Genomic DNA, 14,137 nt, shown 5'->3' with positions numbered 1-14,137 from the left:
TAGGATACTGTGATTGGATAGACAGTGATGTTGCTTAAAAATTCTTCAGTACAAGAGGTCTCGATATGGTTATGGTAATATTGTATGACATGAAGCATTAAAGACAGTATGGTACAAAGACAAGAGAGACAGAAGAAGACGTTATCCAATACATACCCCAGGCATTTTAGATCCACTGCTGGGTATGGCAGAGTTCTACATCTGGATCTTGGTTACACGCTCCTCCACCTCCCACTTGGTCAGAATGGCAGACCCTGTTGGCTGATTAACGCAAAACCATTCCCAACCCCCTTCACTCTTTCATTCTCTTACTGTGGAGGTTGAAAATCCAGATACTCCCTTTCCCAGCTTCTCTTGCAACTGTAAATGGCTATGTGTTCCATTTCTGGCAAACGAGTTGCAAGCATAAGGTTCATGGGAATTTCTGAGACAGCTGTTCTTTCCCGATAACTGACATTCTGTCTCTCTCTCCCTTCCTCCTGCCTTGCGCAAGACAAGCATTAGGACCAAAAGCCAACTCTAAAGGTAATAATGCAGAAAGATAGAGTCTGCCTTTGATGGTATCATTGATTGATGAGTCAATGCCAGCAACCACTTGTCTCTTTTTCAAAGTTACTGTCAGATTATTTTGTTGTTATGCCTTGTAGTTGGAAGTGTTCCTAAGATACATATTTTTCCACTTTCTCCTTCAGGCAAAAATTCATACAGCTCATTATATTTAGAGCACGTGACCAAACAAACCCACGAAAGTATCAAATAATTGTCTACGATCAACTTGAGATGTATAATTCCTCCTGTGTGCCTCCTACCTCCTGGTATCATCATCCTTTACTAGAGATCTACAACTGCTAAAGGTGAGCACGTGACTTTCACCAGTGAAATTTACTGCATAAATAGAATTCAAAGGTGGAAGAAAAGTACTCCAACTACTGAAATTAGAAAGAGGAAGTCCCACGGGCTGGGGAAAACACATCATTATCTTGAATATCATATCATTTTCAAGACACTGGCAGACCTGGTACATCCATATGGACAATGAAGTAGATCTATTGACTCAACATATTAGCCTATATATAACCCAAATTTCACCAAGACTGCCCAAAATGTGAGTATAAGTAACACCGCATTAATATTAGTACTCATTTGATGGTTCTTTGTCCCCAGTTGCTGATACAGGATCTCAATTCCCTAAAAATTAGGATACCCTAGGCATTTCTGGAAGTTCCCAGGAGGTGTCTTATATATCATTACGAACACATCACTTATGCTTTTAGAAAAGACTCTGGGCCACCTCTGAGTATGACCATGTCCACAGATCCTCTGCCATCTCCCAGTGGACACCAGGACTCAGTATACCCCCAGGATTCAGCCCTAGTCCTCCAGACTTCATATTATATACATTAGAGTCTTCCTGGTGGTGAGGTAATCTTCATGCCCTTCACCCTGAATCACATTTGTCAAGGACCAAAGAACACCACTTGTACTTCTTTCATGAAGTCCTTTGCTAGAGAGATAATATATATATATATTTTTAAAGATTGGCACCTGAGCTAACAACTGTTGCCAATCTCTCTTTTTTTTTTTTTTTGCTTTTTCTCCCCGAAGCCCCCCAGTACATAGTTGTATATTTTAATTGTGGGTCCCTCTAGTTGTGGCATGTGGGACACCGCCTCAATATGGCCTGATGAGTGGTGCCATGTCCACACCCAGGATCCGAACCGGCGAAACCCTGGGCCACTGAAGTGGAATGTGCGAACTTAATCACTCGGCCATGGGGCCAGCCCCTAGAGAGAGAATATTGAGACACCAGTCCAACTTTTTCATCTCGTCTTTCTCTAGGTCCCCAACCTCCTCCCTCCTACTTTGTATGAACAGAGTTTTATTGTTATATTAACTCTTCAGGGCCTGCCCTATTAGCTCACAAAATAAGCCCAGCCTTGCCCAATCCCAGCACACTTTGTCTCCACATGCTCTGCTACTTCCCCAGTCCACACCACCACAGCTGTCCATGGGATAAACTAAACAGCTTCCCATCTGGACCCTCTGCTTCTACATTCGTCCCCCATTCCATTCTCAGAGTTTTTGGGATAATCCTTTAAAAATGAAAATCAGATCCTTGCACACCACTGCTTCCCATTGTACTTCATGAAATCCAAACTCCTTTTACGGTGTCCATGCTGCGGCCCCTGCCTACACCTCCAGCCCCATCCTGTACACTGTCCCTCCATCATTATGGTACAGCTACGCCAGCCTTCTTCTTGCTCATCTAGCATGCCAAGCTCACCTCCACCCTAGCGCCCTGGCCTAGTTATTCCCTTTGCTTGTACTGTTCTCCGCTTAGATCTTCCCATGGCATTCAGATCTCAGCTTAGAGGTCTTCTCCCCATGAAGTTTTCTCTGACCATCCAGTCTAAACTTGCCCCTCTGTCATGTTCCTCTGTTTCATTTGGCCATAGCCCTTAGCTCTGCTATCACGTGGGAGTCACTGGTTTGTTTATTGTCTCTCCTCCAATGAGAATGTCATTGCCCTGAGTCACCTTGCATGACTTGCTCACTGCTGCATTCCCAGACCCCAGAAGAATGCCAGGCAAATAGTAGGTGTACAGAGGACCCTCAGATACAGCCTGGGACATAAACATACAACCTCTGTCCATAGACTTGCAGCAAAATCTTTTAAGTCACATAAAAATGCCTTTTTCCTTTTAAGGCCCAAAAGGGCATACTGTGGAATACGTTTATATAAAGTCTTCATAAAGAAATCAGGGAAGTATTTCCATGAACAGGATCCAGTACTAAGTAACTCTGGATATAAGGACAACTTTAACCAAGTGTCTAAATGATATGATTTCAGGGGTTATGATACTACCCCTTCCCTCTCTAAAATTCATCTAGGGCAGAATTTCTCAACCTTGGCACTATTGACATTTGGGCCTGGCAATTCTTTGTTATGGATGGCTGTCTTGGACGTTTGAAAGATGTTTAGTGGCATTCCTGACTTTCCCTCCTAGATGTTAGTAGCTCCTCCCCAGTGGTGACAATCAAAAACGTCTGCAGAATTTGTCCTGAGGGCGCAAAATTGTCACTGGGTTGAGAACTACCTAGGGTTTATTGAGGTGAAAAGCGCTTAGTCAGAGCTATTAAAACGCAAATTCCTCTCAAAGTGGTCTTATTTTACTCTTACTTCATTATTCTCTCACTTTTTCAACTATTAATTATTCAGTGGGTACCATGGACCAGAATCAGAAATAAGTGCCAGAGATACAATAGCAATGGAGACAGACACAGGGTGTGCCTTTGAGCACTTCCAGTCTCGTGGGGTCTCAGACTGAGAAACAGACAAGTGCTAACCAGAGGGCCAAAGGTCGTGATGGAGGAAGTATGGGGGCCAAGGAAGGCTAGAGCGGATTTGTGAAATCTTTTCTGCAGGGCCTATTTTCAACGGGTCTGAGCACTGGAGCAGGAAGTGGTGCAGAAAGGGAGATGAGGGGGCTCTAAGGACAGAACTCATTTGGCAAGTTGGGAAATGTTTGGTGGTGTTTTTATAGAGTGAGATTTTAGCAGTCCCAACATATCAAGTCTATGAAGTCTTTCTTTGGTACACAATCTCTGTATTTATTTGACAATCTTACTGAAGTTCAAATTTTCATGTTCAAAGGGTTGCCACTACCCTTAGAAGACCAAGAGGAAATCGAAGTAAGGGAGTTTTTACATCCACTTTTCAGGGCAAAAGGAGTCCCTGCAGATTACACAGATGTGGTCAGGTCCAGCTCGCAGAGAGTAACAGGGATTGGGGGCAGGGCTTATAACAGACCACAGTGTGCATTTGTCTGGAGTGTCCTTGGTCACCTCTCCAGGTGGCGGGGAGTGGGGGTGAGGATTTGGAGATAATTCTATTTAATCAACCAGGTTTTTAACCCCTTAACAGTGTGTTGTCACCATTTGGAATTTTCATATATATACAAAGACGTGGTTCTCCAAGGGCAGTCCCCAAATCAGCAGCATAGGGAAATTCTGAGAAATGTAAATCCTTAGGCCCCACAGCAGACCTACTGAATCAGAACCAAGTCTTGAGTTTTAACAAGCACTCCAGGTGATTCTGATGCATGTTAAAGTTTGGAAACCACAGATTTGTATCATCACTTTTGACTACATAGCGTATCACTGATTTCATTACTAAAAACATTCTAAAATTATGATTAACAAATAAGGCTTATTTTAAAAAATTAACAATGCTGTTCTCCATGGTTAGAAATGCAAGGAAGTTTGCTCATTAGTGCTGTTACACTGTAAAAAATAAATTAATTTAATTTGGCCATTCCTCCGGGAAGCTATTTGATTCAGGTAACAGTCCCCAGAGAATGCCGAGAGGGAAACAATCTTCCCCATCTTTCCTTTGGGTGAAATATTGGCATTGGAGTCTCTGAAAACTATTAAGGTAACTAACTGATGGTGGATTATATTAAGTTTGGGAAAGCACCATCCATTTCTTTTTCCTATACAGAAGAATACCAATAGTCCTACACTATGAACACCAACACATCCAGGTCTTAACAGGGAGCTGAATCAGGACTAGGAAGAGTAACTTCTTATGGTAAGTTCCAAACATCCCAGAAATAGATTCCTCTAATGCCAACTCATCTGCATACAAATGTGGAATTAATTTATTTCTCCAAACTTCTGTCAGTTGTGTTCCATCAAATTCCCTTTTTCTACTGCATAGTGGGTTCCCTTAACCATATTGCAGCCCGACCCCATATGGAAATGGAAATGTAGCCCAGTTAACATTTCAGTCTTCTGTCCAGAAGCCCTCCCCTTGCTACAGGGCAGGCTAGCCTTGTTCTCCACCACTCCTTCTCCATCCTCCCTCTCCTTCCAACCTCCCTTTCCTGCTCCTTTGCTATCAGCACAAGTAAGAGGGGCAGGAGAACAGATACTTTCTTATGTGGCTCCCAAGGCATGCTGGCTGCCTTCTGCCTAGTTGGTTTTTATGCTCTCTTCAACCTAAACTGCTTGTGTTGGAAGTGGCCAGTGGGGGCAATTCAGGTCCTGCCCCCCGTCTCTTAGTCATCACAACTGATCTAACTCATTGAATCATTGCAGCCTGGGTGTGGGCAGGTGGAGGGCATACTTGGCCCTACTGGTGTGAACATAACCCAAAATAGCTCCTCTAGGTGATAGCAAGCTCTTTTTCAGTTTGAATGCATATTTCGGCTCACCACCCAGCTGAAGGCCAAATGCCACATTTTTTGTGACACACTTGCCCTTCCTCCTCCTTGCTACAGTCCCCAGCATGCCTGTAGCCCCTAATCACATCCCTTACTCTGGGGAATGTGGGCACTGATAAGGTCTCTCTTCAGTGTTTCTTGGGGACATTTCTCTATCTTCACCTGGCCACCTTACTTTGCCATCCTCCTCAGGGTTCTTCCCAGACTCTGCTAGCACTGGGGGCAGGACAGCAAACGCTGGCTCAAAAGATGTCCAGCTGGAGACAAAGAGAACAGACCCCCTTTCTTGCATCACAGGCAATTCTCTTGGCAAACTTCCACCCGTTCACAAGCCCCACAGCTGTAAGAGGGATGTGGAGCATCTAGCCTCTCTTTACAAGCACTGCACTCTCCGGGGAGGTATTCCTCCCTCCACAGGCTCGAGAAACAAGTTGAAGTGTGTATATGGGGGGAGAGGGTCTACTGGCAGTTGCAGAGATGGCCGCTCTTCACAAGCCAAATAGGGAAGTGGCTTTTGTTCTTTCAACTTAGAGTGTGGGTTACTTAGCATGTCTTGTTTTCAGCTAAGGGTCCTATCACCAACCCCAGGAAAAACAAGAATGATCCCATTGGCTCCTTCGCTCTACTTCCTTCTCCTCTGTCCTCTCAGTACCATCCTCTTCGTGTCTTGCCTCCAATTCTAGTTCTGCTCCTAATACGGATTTCTCTGGCACCTTGTTTGTGCTTTTGCATAGTACCATGACAGATGAAATAAAAGACTTACTTATTATCCTGGATATTTACATATTGCAAACATACATGGGGACAGAGTGGGTAGCCCCGCACTATTTTTCATGACCTCATCTCCACCTAGATTTTCATTTTTTACCCTTTTCCTCTTCCTACCACAACTCTTAACAAATTATCCCCTTGTGATTTCCTTCAATGATCTGATTGATGATCTCAGAAAGTCAATCTAATAAGTGCCCAAAACCATAGTGTTCAAGATAAGCAAGAAGTCCTAAGAGGGCTATTCCCGTTGAGTTGGAATCTCGAGAATGGTTCCTCAGGCAACTCTTAATGCAAATGTGGACCTTCCTTATTTTTGCTGGTTGTGGCATAAATTCAAAGGCTGCCAAATTTTATCATTCTTTTATTTCATCTGAGATATACCTCAGGAGGCTCTTACTTTGTGTGAGAATAGTTGTTAGAAATTGAGGCAGTAATTTTGAAAAGTGAGCTTCCAATTGCTCAAGTATTTTGAACCTGCACACTTAAATTTTCCTTGTCCGTTAGTCCAAACATTCACTTGAAAGTGTAAATGTTTGCTCTATCTGGGTACAGGCGCAACGTATTTTCCCCCAAGCTGTGCTAATAAAGGTCACTAGCACACCCACCCCCGCAAGGCCTCTGACTTTATTTGTAGAACACTAGAAATGCTCCTGGAGATGTCATCTGAAGGTTTTTGAAAACCTAAGTGACCTCCCTAAGTCCCTTCTCAGTCTTCGAATTTGTAAACACACTACAGAACCTTAGAGCTAAGACATGAACAAACTATGTTTTCCAGAAGAGCACTGGATTGGAAAACGTGAAGATAAGTAGAAATCAATGCTAGACAAATATATTAAATGTGCTTTATTGTCTTTAAGATATTGCAGATGTTTCATAAAAAACTTGGCATTTCTACAAAGCAACTAGTATTTTGCTAGTCACTTATTAATAAAGGGTAGAATTTTTGTTCTTTAATATTTTAAAGTTTTCTTTCCTACTAAGTAAAATAGATAATGCACAAGGGGGAAACTTAAAATCAACTTCTCATTTTGCACAGTGACATTAACTAGCACTATCTTATCCTTCTGTGCACTCATTGTCTGAACCTAAGCTTGCTATCCCTGTTCAGCCAACATACAGCAGAAAAATATGCTAGCAACTAGGCTCGAGCAGGAGAGACGAGAAAGAGCCATCATTTGTAAGCGAAGAGGTCTGAGCTTCTATTTACTGTGTGACCTAGATAAGTCACACTTAATCTCTGAGAGGCTGCATCTGCAAAATGGAAATGAAAATCCGTGCTCTGTCCATCTCAGAGGTTGGGGTGACAATCAAACACAAGTGCTCAAGAGTATTTTGAATGCTCCAAAGTGCCCCGTGAAAGCAAAGTGTTATGTGTCTGATAAGGGAGGCAGAAAGCATTCTCACTCTCTTGCAACAAATCTTTGATTGTGCACACTGGATATATACATCCTGAGAATTAACTTGTGGGAGAACAGGAATTTTGCAAGCAGAGAACAATTGTGACGCAAATGATTAATCTGGATGATAGCAATTAACCTGTTGGCCAATTATGAAAGAGCAGGTGCTGCTCATGTGATCATTGCCTCACTTCAGGCCATGAAGGCTTCTAGAACACGTGGGCTCTGTGAGCTGCCAAACAGGATCCAGAGCCAAGAAGGCACCTGTCAGAAAAGGTTGGCAAAGCAAGGGCAGTTTCGTCTCTTGCTGAGAAAGGTAACTGTTTTCTAATCTCGCTCTGGCAGGAGAAACTTGTAGTTTGTAGGAGAACCCCTAGTGAAGTACTCAGTTTCCAAAACCTGAATTTCATTTGGTTCCTTTTAACCAACGATCTTTGAACCTCTTTTTGAGTAAAAGACCGGAGAGGAATAAAGAATTCAACAGTGGTTCCTCCAGGATAAGGCTGCCTGATCTCATTTTTACTTCAGAAATTCAGTAGTAAATCATGACCCATACTGCCACAAGCAATGTTTTCAAAGGGTGCTCCATGCAATATCTGCTTGGAATAATATTTTGAAATGCTAATTCCTAGGCCTCCTCTCAGAACTAAGAATATGAAGTTTTGGTGGTCAGAGAATCTATAAAGTCAGCAAGAAATCCAGTTGATTTATATGCACATAAATATCCCAGTGTTTCAGTCTGCCACCTTGATTACAAATGCTACCTAAAAGATGTAGTGGGCCTTGCAAAGCAGAAACCAGTGACACTAAAACATTTTAAAGTATACACATTTTAGAAAGAATTCCACACATTAGATAGTATAATTCCGATGAGAAAACTAGTTTGATAAAAAGAGTTGGCTTTAGGCAAAATTTAGGTTACTGAGGTAAAGTTAAAAGTTTCCATTAATTTTGGAAACTTCGTTTCTCTTTTCTCAGCTTTCTTACAATTCCACGTTCCATCATCAGTGGGCCTTTCTCCTCTGTAAGCTAAGCTACCTTACCTGACTTTAGCCAATTAAAAAAAATTTTCTTAAGCTATCACATATGCTGGTCTCATGTGCAAACTTGCCAAAACTTCTGGTTGAAAAGTAAAGAATTCAGATACCTAGATATTTTAGTTTATCCATCAATCTATTTTTCATTCAAGATATATATTACTGAATGTCAAGTACTGAGGGTAGAAAAATTAATAAGACTTTTAAGAGAAATTTGAATAAATAAGAAAATGCTTTTAAGAAAAATTATCCAAACTTAGAAATTAAGAACTTATATTCTTTCAATGTCGGAGCATTGCTAAACAAGCCCACCCAAGCATTATTTAATTCTCTAGGAAGATGTGCTTGTGTTTGACTGTGCTATCTACTGTTAATTAAGGGCTGAGGTTCTATGAAGTTACAGGTTAATTTATAGACCTACCAGCAACTAGTGGGTAGAGGCCAGGGATGCTGTTAAACATCCTGCAACAGAGAATTCCCCCAGGACAAATACATCTCTGGTCCAAAAAGTCAACAGGACTGAGGTTGAGAAACCCTGGTCTAAAGAGATCAAAAGCCACTAATTTGAGATGTCAGGAGACCTTTGACCTCCTTGGTGAGAGCAGTTTTAGTGCTTTCTGCAGTGGGCTGATAAATGGTTGGGAATTCAGGAACTGAAGGCTGCAAGTGGAAATTTTTCTCAAAGTTTTTGGCAGTAAAGGGTGTGAGCTGAGATAGTAATACAAGAGGGAAGGCAGGGTTAATGGGAGTTCTTTTAGGAAGGATAACTGGTGGTACCAAAGTATTTTGAAGTATTTGGATCAACTGAAATTTTCATTTTTCATTTAGATATTTGATGCCTTGAAGCCATAACCTAAGCCACAGTAGCAATATATTATTTTGGTGAAAGATCTTTATAGTTTCTACATCTTAAAAAGGGGAGAAAATAATACTATTTATTAATAGTCGTGCCTCCATAATCGCAAACATTTAGCAAAGGAAAATAATCACAGTGCCTTTATGTCTAAAACTGGATTCTCACAATTAAATATTTTATAAAAATCTTTGAAGCTATCCTCACTGTATAAAGTCTTATTGCATTTCTGTGTGTAAATATCTAAATTATTCAAGTTAGTTTGTTAACAGTCTTCCATTTATTAAATACAGACACCTTTCAGTGATGATTCTTGTACCAGGAGTGACTAGCCTGTCATTACGTCCAGAAAAGTTCACTCAGTGCTCTTCTGTTTGAGAAATGGGAGGTTTCCATTACTAAGAGAGGGAGTAAATGTCATTACTGTCAGAATTGTCTTTTTATCCCCAAGGAGTGTGGAAGGGTTTTTTTTTTTTTGCCTCAAGTGAGAAAGTTAAGGAGCCCTGTGGCTAAATGGGTAGTTCTTTTATTGCTAGAAACCTGGCGGAGTCTGTGGCTAGGAGCAGGAAGAAATTTTTTTTTTTTAATTAGCTAGTAAGTAGATGCCATAGCTGAAAGGTAAGTCTCTCTTTTCATTGGACGGTTATTAGCTGCTGCAGCTGGCAAGGAAAAGTCCATGAGTTTTTTTAAGTGGAAACAGCCAAAGCCATCGCTAGAGACTGATGATTTCCTAACATCAGCAGTTCAGAGTTAGAATTCACCTGAAAACCATACAGTATCTTATCATATAGATTACGAAGGACTTTATGGGGTTACTTAGGAAACAAACCACAATTTATAGCATGATTTTCATAAGATATGTTCCAAGTTCTAAACAACCAAACTATAATTATTTTGGATCATAGTACGTGTGGGTTGGTTACTTGCTTTATGAGGCAAGCTTTCGTCTAAAATCACAACAGTTGATGAATTTCAATTTTCATCCTTTTCTAGATTCCCTTCTCTGAGTGAGAATCCAAATATGTCTTAATTTTAACGATTGGGTTACAATTTTTACAAAACAGAAAAAGTTTTAACAATGGTTGGTTAATTACCGTGTCTCCGTTGCAGCACGAGAATAGATTCTCTCTGTAGATTTTTTTTGCATACTGCCAAGAAGCTGTCTCTATCCACTGAACAATTTGTTGAAAGAGATCCACTCCTAAGGGGAAAATAACTCATTTTTGTACAGTCTGAGGACAGTGGGACTGGAAAACTGCTAACCTAAATTTTTCCCAGCAGACTCTTGTACAAAATTGACTTACCCTCCAAGTCCAAAGTGAAATCTTTTGTTCTACTTATATATAATTAAATTGTTTTTAACTAATTTGTGCATACACGTATTGTAAGAATATTTTGTGTAACTGATGAACATTTGACTTTATTTTTAATCTGCCACAAACGATAAAACTGACCTTTGCTTGTGAAGTTGACATATATACGGTCAAGGATGTCCCTGAACATTTTCTCTCAAGATGAAGAAAGAATGCAGAAGGGAGGGGCAAAATTACCCTTTACTCTGAATCTCTTGAGTTCCATTTTAGAGTGTATCCAAGGCTGTACTTTGAACAGGCTGACCATAGGAAATCATTGTAAGAATGTGACTTACAAAATCTGCCATTTCTGAAGAAACATCATTGGTATCTTGAAGCGTCAGGGAAAAATTGCTGATAATCATTGAGCAAGGTTGGTATCAATCAGGCAAGGTGTATACCTTTCTGGAAAATGACTGTTTCTTCATCGAACAAAAACTTAATTTTTCTAATCAAACAGAAAGTTTCTAATAAGAATTCTATATTTTAATGAAGTAGGTATATTTTAGTAAAGTGATTCAACATTGAATTGCTAAGTAGCATTACATATATATTGTTACTAACTTTTCTTTCATGTGCATCTTTCTAAAATATCATTTCTGATTTGTTCAGGAATATTGGCTCAACTATTTTATTGTATTTAAGTGATTAATAATTTATTACACTGATAAGAATAGTAAGAATTTTCACATATTGAGGTATGTGGGGAAGACATTCTGGTTTAAATCTGATTCAGCCTAAAACTTGTTTTTCCCAGAACAACGTGACTTATGGCCCACGGAACACGCATTGTACGTCTGCTTCTAATATTTCTCAAAGCAAAGAATGCACCTTTTAAACATAGAGATGAATGTCTCCCCTTCTCTGATGCCAATATCAGTATTTCTTTGAAGATAAGCTTTTCTGCCAAGAGAACCAGGGTCAAGTTGACCTGCTGTGTATGTGCTGCACTTCGGCAAAATATCTCCTTGTGACTTGGGGGCGGGAGGGTGGGGAATTGTATTTGTCATGCTTGATGTATGTTCTTTATTCTGAAATGGTATATAACCATACTGTAAACCACAGTTCTCTGGAGTGCTTTCTTCCCTGGGGAAGATAACACTTCTGGGCTAGTCTTCAGCATTAGCTCATTAAATATCACTCTATCTTTCTTATCTGTAGATTAGTTATTGATTATTTGCATCAACAACACTAATCACTTAGTCTTATGGAAATAGTTAATAAACTTATCCTCATGTCTTTTTCAAAGAAAGCATTTTTGCCTTGGAAAGTCTAATTTAGTCATAGTTATTGTTCAGATTTTCTTTTTTTTTTGGTAATTTTCCTGTGTTCTAGGGATCGCCTAAAGTTAAAAAAAATACAAAAAACTGTTTACATTATACACAGCATTATTTTTCCTCTTTTATCCAAACTCCATTTCTAGCCTAACCTGAATATGATAGACCCACCATAATTGTATATCCTGTGGCTTAGAGATACTGGTAATCCCTACAGGGAAGTCCTCCATGGGGTAAGTGCTCTGATCCGGTGATTCAGCCCCTCCTGTAAGAGGAGCAGTGAAGGCTGAACCCCAATAACCCCAAGTATTCTTCTGTCTAGAGGTGCAGACAGAAAAAGATCACGTGAGAAGGGCTCTCATGTGCTTATGAAGGGTGCTATGAAGGGTCCCCTTCAAATGTTCTATCACAGGCAGCAAAGCCTGGCTCAGAAGGCGTGGTTAAGAGGGGAGGCTCTCAGACAAAGCTAGGTTTGATTTGCCTCTAAAACTGACTGTGTGGCCTGGGACAAGTTTCTTCATCTCTTTAAGCCTCGGTTTCCTCACCTGTAACAATATTTACCTGACTGGATTGTTGGGAATATGGAATAAGATCATTCATGTGAAGAACGAAGCAGGAACTGAGTATAATACTCCATGTTTTTGCTGCAGCTGCTCCTGCTGCTATTTGCTCTCATCACAGTTCATAGGAGAACCTGGAGCTTCTGTGATGCCTGCTGGCTCCTCCCTCCACTCCTGCTCTTTGTGTCTACAACCAGCCTTGAACCTCTCCTCACTCTCTCTCTCAATGGTTAGTGAGTTCTTAATTTTAAAATAATTTCTTCAGTTATTTAACAATAAAATACTTCCTTAACCCTAGCCTGGAAAAGATTTTGGTGTTTTGGGGTGGGAGTTGGGTATGACGTAACGGTACTAATTATACTTACAGCTCAGCCCTCAGTTTACAAATGAAGAAATTCAGGCTGTAAATTAGAAAACTTGAAGAGCAAAGGTGTAATGTATTGGAATCTAAACTGTCCTATCTGACCATCACCAGTTCCTGAGCTTTAAAGTAAAATGCAGATCAAATTTCTAGAACAAAAAGAAGAGTATATCTTCTCGAGGAAATGGAGGCAAAACTCTTGATTGCCTTCTAACTAAACAGTTCATTTTCCCTTAATGGTCTATTGACTCAGTAAGTTGACAGGTGATAAAAGGATTAGGAAAAAATTACACAACAAGGAACTACAAAAATAGTTAGCTATGGAGTATACTGCTAACCGTTATAGGGCTAAAACTGATACTGGCCCTGATATCAGTTCCCCTACATTAAACCCAGCGTATATGGGGTTAAAACTGAAAGCACCCATCCCCTTCCTCTGCTTCTCTAAGTTACATTCATATGTAAATATGTGTTCTTTAAACCTTTGTATCCCTGAACTTCTCAGGCAAATAGAAATTACAAATTGTTAGCGCCCAGGTGGCCTCATGTTAACATTTTGGCTAGTTAGGGCTCCTTTGAAGTTTTATTACAGGGAAACTGACAGCCAGAGAATATCAAGAAGCCGAAGCTTCCCAGACCCCAACTCCTTGGCTTCCTGGCACCGGAATCCACCATCCACCTTGGAGGCAGACAACCAAGGACACCCACGCAGCCTCCTTCCTGCAAGCAGCCTTAGAGGCCAAATGACAAGGCCAAACGCAGGCTGGTAGGAAAGTGCTGACCAGCAAGGCCGCATGCTCCCTCTCCCCTAACTGAAACCTCAAATAAAAACTCCTACCTTTGTTCCTTTGAGGCAGTGGATCTGAGTTCTAACTAACTCCCATCTCCTCATCTGGCTACCTTTTGATAAAACTCTTTTCTTGCCATAAGCCTGGTGTTCCCATTTTTCTTTTGGTCTGTCTCTTGTGTGGCATGTAAAAGAAACTGTGTTTGTGGCCGGTAACAAAACTAACTTTGTCATTCAATTGCTTTCTGGAAATAAAACCACTTAGATAAAACCCAAGGGAAAAAAAAGCATAACACAAACCCTTGACACACTTCTCATATTACTACTACATGAAAGACTACAGATTTCTTAATGCTTTCCTCTTGAGTGTACATATTACTTTCAGAGAAATATTTTCAAATATTTAGTTAATATAGAGTACATGCACTGTGCCAGGTACTGGGGATACAAAGATAAATCCATTCTTGCCTTGAAGATGTTCAGTCTCACGGACACAACAGTCACTGGCCAAACAGTA

General features: G+C 40.5%; 1 long non-coding RNA gene across 5 annotated transcripts in view; it reads left to right on the top strand.

Moving 5' to 3' along the window:
- LOC123286317 (uncharacterized) overlaps positions 1 to 11,608 on the top strand; it is a 31,286-nt gene extending 19,678 nt beyond the window's left edge. For all 5 annotated transcript variants that reach the window (XR_011504097.1, XR_011504096.1, XR_011504098.1 and 2 more), the window contains 2 exons: positions 693 to 854; positions 11,393 to 11,608. This is a non-coding gene — a long non-coding RNA (uncharacterized lncRNA). The remainder of the gene's footprint in view (positions 1 to 692; positions 855 to 11,392) is intronic.
- The last annotated feature ends 2,529 nt before the right edge of the window (positions 11,609 to 14,137 follow it).

Source organism: Equus asinus, chromosome 6, assembly GCF_041296235.1.
Source record: "Equus asinus isolate D_3611 breed Donkey chromosome 6, EquAss-T2T_v2, whole genome shotgun sequence".
Lineage (NCBI taxonomy): Eukaryota > Metazoa > Chordata > Mammalia > Perissodactyla > Equidae > Equus > Equus asinus.
This window is presented reverse-complemented; position numbering and strand designations above follow the sequence as displayed.